We start from the raw sequence: 8,632 nt of genomic DNA on the forward strand, positions 1-8,632 counted from the left end.
GGTTGCCTCCCATGAAGCGCTTGTTTAACGTCACTAAGCTTGACGTAGCTTGTCTTACCTCACGGGGGCTCATAGATGAATGTTGCCCTCTTTCCCATGACTGGAAAGCATGATGAGCACAATCTCTTGAAGGTAGAGGGTGTATTATCAGGCTTGGGGCCATCTAGCAATGGTTCATCCAACTTCTTCGGATCACGTACGTCTCCAATAGCCTTGGAGAGTTTCCGGTGGTGTCTCCTAGCCCTCTTCATTTTCCGGAGCACCTTCTTCAAGATCCCTGGGGTAGATGGGACTTCTTCCGTCGAACCAAGCTTCATTATTTCTTCATAATTCTCCTCTTGGTCAAACAAACCCTTGTACGGGGTCCAGATTAAACATTTCCTTCATGTATTCATCAACAATCTCATCAGTGGTGTCTAGAAAGTATAAAGTATCATCGAAATCAAGAGAATACCGCATGGCTTCAGCAAGGCGGTATGTGAGCTTGTCATCTCCAACTCTCAAAGTTAGCTCTCCACCGTCCATATCAATCAATGCCTTGGAAGTCTGCAAGAACGACCTCCCAAGTATCAAGGGTACATCCGCATCCTCATCAACTTCTAGCACCACAAAGTCTACTGGAAATATATACTTGTCCACATTGACAAGTACATCTTTGATGATACCCCTCGGATGTCTTACCGTTCGTTCCGCCAATTGCAAAGTCATCTGAGTGAGCCTAGGCTCACCCAAGCCTAATTTTCGAAAGAAGGTGTATGGCATGACGTTGATCTTTGCCCCTGAGTCCGCCAATGTCATTTCTTCACGCATATTGCTAATGCTACACGGAATGTTGAAGCTTCCCAGGTCTTTCTTCTTGTTCGGCATGTTCCTTTGCGACACCGGTGAGCATGAAGCATCTAGAATCACCAAAGCACTCTCCTCAAACTTCCTCTTGTTGGTCAACAAGTCTTTCAAGAACTTCGCATACTTAGGCATTTAGGCCAATGCCTCAACAAAAGGAATATCGATGTGGAGTTGCTTGAACAAACTCCGGAACTTCTTGTACTGTTTATCCCCTTGGTTATTTTTCAATCTAATGGGATAAGGGATTCTTGGCTTGAAAGGTCGGGGTGCCATCTCCTTCTCTTTGCTTGTTCCCTCTTCTACCTCTATAACCTCGGGTGCGTGTTCTTTTGGCATCTCACGTGGAAGCCTACCTTCAACCTCACGACCACTTCTCAAAGTGATCGCCTTCACTTGCTCTCTAGGGTTGGTCTCTGTATTGCTCTGCAAGCTTCCATGTGGCCTTTCAGAGAGAGACTTCGCAATTTGCCCCACCTGATTTTCAAGATTATGCAAAGAGGCGGTGTGGTTCCGAAGTGTGGCCTAAACCGATTCAAACCTTGTATTTGTAGATTACACAAATCTAGTCAAGGCCTTCTCCAAATCATTCATTCAGGTTTCCAAACCTGAAACTCTGTTTTCCACATGCGGGGCTTGTTGTTGTGGTTGGAAACCCAGTGGCCCGATGGCCTTTGGTGGACCCTGATTGTTCCATGAGAGATTGGGGTGATTCTTCCAACCCGTATTGTAGGTATTGCTATATGGGTTTCCTTGAGGTCTCATGCCATTCGTTCACCACACCCATTGCCATTCGTTCACAAAATCAACGTTCTCCACCGAAGATACATCACCAATAGAGATCGGGCAATCGGAGGGAGCATTTCCTCCACCACACCCATTGCAATTCGTCATGGCTGCTCCTCTATTTGAAGTTGGAAGATCTAACTTCTTACTCAAATTTTCCACTTGAGCCGCCAATGAAGTTACGGCATCTATCTCATGGAGACCGGCCACCTTCTTCTTCTCTCTAGCATTCTATTGGTAGCTGTTTAACCCCATTTCTTCAATTAACTAACAGGCCTCATCCGGGGTCTTGCTACCTAAGATACCTCCTGCTGCCGCATCCAAGAGTTGCCTTGTACTCGGGTTCAAACCGTTGTAAAAGGTCTGAATAATCATCCACTCTGGAAAATCCATGTTGCGGGCACTTTCTCAGGAGCTCTTTGAACCTTTCCCATGTCTCAAATAGAGACTCCAATTCCAACTGAACAAAGGATGAGATCTCATTCCTAAGCTTCGCGGATTTTTCAGGAGGGAAATAACGGGCAAGAAAAGCTTCTACCAACTCCTCCCATGTGGTAATTGATGCTCTAGGTAATGAGTGTAGCCACTGCTTCGCTCTGCCCTTTAGGGAAAATGGGAAGGCTCGTAACTTGATGGCATCATCCGTCACCCCGTTTATCTTCAGCATATTAGACACCTCAAGAAAACTCTCTATATAACTGTTTAGATCCTCATCTATCAAACCATTGAACTGTGCGGATTGCTGTAACATGTGGATGAATGCCGGCTTCATCTTGAAGTTTTGAGCTATAATCGGGGGACGCACAATACTCGATTGTGTTCCCAACACTGAAGGTCTGGCATAATCAGATAATGTTTGCTGTTACTCATTTTGTTTTGGCATGTTTTTAGATTCTTCCACTTCCAAATCAGCTATATTAGACTGTTCTTACACAGGCTCTTTCCCTTTTCTTCTAAGTGTATGTTCAAGCTCGGGATCTCCTTCAATCAATATTGAGGAGTTCCCTCGGGTCATAACCTGGAGCTGCACCCAAAAGAAATAAAAAGAAATCAGAACGATGATAGAATAAGAAGATATGAAATAGAATGTATGGTGAAATAGCTAAGAAAACAAAGTGCAAAGTATCTCTAAATGACTACTCCCCGGCAACAGCGCCAAAAACTTGACAAGGTCTCCTAGCGTATATCACGCAAGTGCACGGGTTTGTCGAAGTAATAATCCCGGATGAGCGGGTATCGTATCCATAGGGAGTAGGGAATAAAAACACTTACTTCACTTCTTAACTATGTGAAAGATGAATAGTGATATATGTGACAATGATTCAATTCTAAAAAGTAAAAACAACAAATAAGAGAGCACAAGTAAATGAGAAGGTAAGGCAATCGATAAAGATGGGGTACCCGAATATTGTTCCGCCTATGACAATCGTTTCAAGTGCAAGAACCCTCTATCATGCTTCCTAATTAATGCAATAGTGAGTTGTGGAAATCCTTAATTACATAGTCCCAAATCTAAGGTCAACCATGCCTAACTCTATACAAGTCCCAGAGGAGAGACTGGATAACCTTTCAACCTCGCACTCGCATAGAATTGCAACGAGCTCTAGGGATTCCAAGTGTAAAATCACTTCCTAATTATAGACCTAACCCTTTGGTAAAGGTGGAAGGTCCCTAACCATAATTAAACCCTAGATACCAAGATCACTTCTATGCTTCACTCCATTGCACCCGCATCTAAGCTCTAGCGGAAGGTCATCCCTTAGACCATTCACTTTACTAGCTTTGTACCTCTCGACTCACCCGCATCGAGGAACGGACGTAGAATCTAACACATCGAAGGGGAAAGGCGACGCTCCTGTACCTCTCGACTCACCCTCTCAACCCTCTCCAACCTAGCTTTGTCTAACACTCGTGGTGTGTCACTCACTCACAAGGTTACCACCAAGAACTCTCAATCCTAGTGTCACTCTAGGGGAGTATTCAAACAATCAAGCATTCAAGGTTGGAACTCACAATAAACATCAATTAACTGAAAGCATAATAAAGAGATTCAACGAAACGAATACATCCTTGGGTTCACAAATGCCCAAGTACCCACTAGGGGTTTAGCTCTCCAATGAGCTAATTACAATCAAAGAAATAAAATCTAAAATCAATGAATCCATAGAAAACCCCTTCGATAGTCATGTTGATGGTCTTGCGGAGAGTCCTCTACTCGTCGCAAAGGGTCCTTTGTCTGGCCTAGGATACACCTCATCGGATCGGTGCTGATGAAAGCTCTCCCAATAACCTTCTTCAAAATGACGCACGATGTCGGAGCCATAGAACCTCTCCAAAACCTTAGCCAATACCTCTCAAAACCATAGACGAAGCCCTCTCTCAAGTTGGGGAAAAGATCGAGAAAAGAATACTGAAATCGGGGCTGAATCGGCTTTATATAGGGCTGGAATCGGGGATCTACACGCCCCTGTGGACGCCCGTGTGGATTTTTCACACGAGCGTGTGGAAATTCCACATGCCCATGTGGATTCTCTGTTCTGCAGTTTTCTCGGCTGGCTGTATACAATGCTTCTACAGTACTTTGCTACAATGTTGCTAGAGTACTCTGCTACAGTATCCGGCCTGAAATACTTCCCGAATCCATATTTTCATCGAGGTAACGCAAACGGGCACACGTTCACGTCGTGGATCGCTTTGCTTCTTAAATGATGGATAAGTTGATGGAGATCTTGTTCTATGTGCATAAGTCGGAATGTTTGAGTATGACTGCCCTTGTGCCCCTCCAAATGGTTGTACTAACTCAAATACGAGGAGGTTGGCACACACTCTAGCATCTCACACCCGACCTATGTCTTCGCGTTTGAGCCTTAGCAAGATTTCCTCCAAAATCGGTGCATTATGATCCACATTGGCTTCTTTCCTTCATAATCGGCCTCACAACCCTACCTGCATAAAAGTAACATAACAACACACATATTAGTGTAAAAACCCAAGAAAGGTAATGCTTAACATAAGGAAAGAATGCTTTGCATTCATATCGCACAAGCACTTATCAAACTAACCATGTCTAACCGAACTTGAACTTTGATAGCCGGTCAAAACGGACCTGGTACTCGTGGATGGCAAATTCTATGTGCTCAGGCTCAGGAGAATGCACTCTGGGATGCTTGCCGGCTGCTTTCTTGGTCCTAGGAGCCATTTTCCAAGAATTGAAAAGAAATTAATCAAATCAAACTCAAAACCTAATTATTCAAAAATCTACACTGTCGTGTGGAAATTCCACATGCCTGTGTGGATTTTCGGGGCTGAAAGTCGCACAGCCAAGTTGCAAAAATCAAAGAAATACATCAAAAATTTATTCTAAGATCACTCTAAAAGCATGCACCAACTATTTAAACATGATATCTAAGCAACATTTTCCAATTTAAGCGAAATAAATCAAGATTGGCGAAGAAAAGAGAAAGAGAAGCTGACCGATGAAATGAGAAGGAAAACCTACGAATACAGCCGGAAAATAACTCAAAGGCTCTATAAATAGACGGTGAAGGGTTGGGAGAGTGAAGAGAAATGTTCTTTGAGTGTTTGAGAGTGAAATAATGAAGAGGCGCGAGTAGGTTTGAAAGAAAAATCACGCTCTTTGGTGTTCTGCGCATCCACACGGGCTTGTGGAAATTACCCATGCCCGTGTGACTCCCACAAGAGAGTGCACAGGGCAGACACACGCCCCTGTGTGCTCTTAGGATAACCCCTGACTGTCTCTGAATGCATCCACACAGGGCATCTAGAAATTACCCAAGCCCGTGTGCCCGACCCACAGGAGCACCCACACGCCTCTGTGTGCACTCTGTCTTCCCAAAAAAATGACTAAGTGTTCCACACGCCTTTGTGGAAATTCCACACGTGCGTATGGATACTCACAGGGGTACTCACAGGGGTACTCACATGCCCCTATCTGCTCTCGGGATGGAGGAGAAGTCTCTGTAGAGTTTCACACGGGTGTGTGGAAATTACCCACGCCTATGTGCCATTCACAGGGTCATCCATAGGGGCATTCACACACCCCTGTGTCATCTCCGGATGGAATCTAAGAACTTTGCAAGGATCTATACGCCCGTGTAGAAATTACCCACGGGCGTGTGACCATCACAAGGTCACTCTTAGGTTTATTCACAAACCCTTGTGTCTTCTCTGGATAGAGAAATTGACCTCTGAATGGAAATGCACGCCCATGTGGAAATTCCACAAGGCCATGTGTCTTCTCTAAATGTTTTAGAAAAATTACAGACTCTGTAGACAAATTTTTGCACACTCACGCGTATACAGAGACCAACATTGAAACTTTGCCATTCAAATTATAGCACACTAAAAATACCAACAATTCATGAGAAAAATGCAGCAAAAGCATTTAAAAATCATGACACCAACATTGAAGCTCTTATTCAGGCAAGTACTAAACTAAAACTAGAAAAACAATAAAGACTTGGGTTACCTCCCAAGAAGCGCTTGTTTAACGTCACTAAACTTGACGTACCTATTCTTATCTCGTCAGGGTTCATGAATGAAAGTTGCCATCTTACCTATAACTTGAAAGCATGATGAACACAATTGTTTCAAGGTAGAGGAAGAGTTATCGAGTTTGTTACCACACAATGGTTCGTCACCCTTACTCTATGAATGCACATCCCCATTAGCATTGGGGCACTTCTTGTGATGTCTCTTTTTCCTTTTCATGTTTTTAACCATCCTCTTCATGATCCCAGGGTAGGTTACAACTTGTCATCTAGACCGAGTGATAAGACTTCTTCATTATCCACTTCTTGATCTAGCAACCCCTCAAATAGGTCCAGACACATTATTTTCTCCATGTATTCATTAATTAACTCATCAGTAGTGTCAAGAAAATATAAAGTGTCATCAAAGTCAAGAGAATGTCGCATGGCTTTATCAAGGCGATGTGTCAACTTGTCATCACCAACTCTTAATGTTAACTTCTCACTGTCCATGTCAATGACAGCCTTGGAAGTGTGCAAGACTGGCCTTCCAAGTATCAATGGAACATCGGCATCCTCATTCACATCTAACACCACAAAATCTACTTGAAATATGTACTTATCAACCTTCACAAGTACATCTTCAATGATGCCCCTCGGATGTCTAATTCATCGGTCGGCCAATTGAAGTGTCAACTGAGTGGGCCTAGGCTCAACCAAACCTAGCTTCTGAAAGAATGTATACGACATGACATTGACACTAGCCCCTAATCCGCCAATGCCTTTTCTTCACCGAAGTTACCAATATTGCATGGAATAATGAAGCTACCTGTGTCTTTCTTCTTGTTCGGTATATTCTTTTGCAACACTGACAAGCATGAAATATCTAAAATCATAGATGCACTCTCCTCCAACACTCTCTTGTTGGTTAAGAGGTCTTTGAGAAAATTGGCATAGCGAGGCATTTGAGACAACGCATACACAAATGGGATGTTCATATGCAACTGCTTGAATAGACCCAGGAACTTCTTATATTGCTCATCATTTTGGTCATTCTTTAACATTGAAAGATAAGGGATTCTTGGTTTGTAAGGTGGGGGTGCTACCTCCTTCTCCTTAGCTATCTCATCAACCTCCATGACCTTGGGTGACTCAACATTTATCTTCTCATTATTGAGCCTACTCTCAAATTCATGACCACTTCTCATAGTGATCGTCTTCACATGCTCTCTTGGGTAAGTCTCAATGTTGCTAGGAAAACTCCTTTGAGGTATTTCCGAAAGTGACTTCAAAATTTGCCCCACTTGATTCTCCAAGTTGTTCTATGGTGTGGTGTGGTTGCAAGGTGTGGCTTCAATTGAATGAAATCTCGTATCTGATGATCGAATGAACTTGCTTAAAGATTTTTCAAAATTAGTTATCCGGTTCTCCAACCCTGAAACTTTATTCTCCTTGTTCAGGGCTTCTTGTAGTTATTGGAAACCCAGTGGTGCCATAGCCTTTTGTTTCCCTTGATTATTCCAAGAAAGGTTTGGGTGGCTCCTCTACCCCAGATTGTAGGTACTGCTATACAGATTTCCTTGGCCTCTCATTGCATTACCTATAAAGTGGTACCCTATTCCTACGTGTAGATCTAATCTTTAGTCTAGGCGAAAGATCCCTAGTCATAATTAAGCCCTAGGTGCTAAAGTCACTTCAACACTTTACTCTATCGCTTGCGCAACTAAGCCCCAGTGGAGTTCATCCCTCAGCCCTTCACTCTACTATGACTGCAAAGAACTCTTGATACATACAGGTAGGATAATACACATCGAAAGGGAAAGGGGACGCTCCGCTCCCTCTCTACTCACCCTCTCAACCATCTCCAACCTTGCTTTGTCTAACCCTCATAGTGTGTCACTCATCTTCAAAGGTTACCAAGATGGTCTCTCAACCTTAGTGTCACTCTAAGGGAGAAATTATCCAACAAGCATTCAAGATTCAAACTCAATTAGAGACATCAATTAAGGAAAGCATAATAAAAGGTCAATGAAAAAAAACATCCGAGGGTTTACAAAATCCAAGTACCCACTAGGGGGTTTAGCTCTCCATGGAACAAGATACAATCAATAATGAAATTGAAAGTAAAAACAAGTAAGCCATAGGAAAACCCACTCGGTATTCGTGTCAATGGTCTTGTGGAGTATCCTCTTCTTCTCCAAAGTTCCCCTTGTCTGGCCTAGGACACACCTCGCCGGATCGATGCCGATGAAAGCTTCCCCAATAACCTTCTTCCAAGAGAAGTGCAGTGTCAAATCCGTAGGACCACTCTAAAGACTTGCCAAAAGCCTCTCTAAACCATAGCTGACGGCCTCCCAAAAGATGGAGAAAAGTTAGAAAGAAGGATGAAATATGGCCCCCAAAATCGGGCTGAATCATGGATTAAATAGGGCTGGAATCGAGCATCCACACGGGCCTGTGTATTTTTCACATGCCCCTATGGAATTTCCATATGGGCATGTGGAATTTCCACA

At 43.4% G+C, this 8,632-nt stretch overlaps 1 non-coding gene across 1 annotated transcript; it reads left to right on the forward strand.

The window, feature by feature from the left end:
- The first annotated feature begins 2,015 nt into the window (after positions 1–2,015).
- LOC120268095 lies at positions 2,016–2,122 on the forward strand. Its single transcript, XR_005538765.1, has one exon. It is a non-coding gene; the product is annotated as a small nucleolar RNA R71 (small nucleolar RNA).
- Positions 2,123–8,632: the final 6,510 nt, after the last annotated feature.

This window comes from Dioscorea cayenensis, chromosome 8 (genome assembly GCF_009730915.1).
Source record: "Dioscorea cayenensis subsp. rotundata cultivar TDr96_F1 chromosome 8, TDr96_F1_v2_PseudoChromosome.rev07_lg8_w22 25.fasta, whole genome shotgun sequence".
NCBI lineage: Eukaryota > Viridiplantae > Streptophyta > Magnoliopsida > Dioscoreales > Dioscoreaceae > Dioscorea > Dioscorea cayenensis.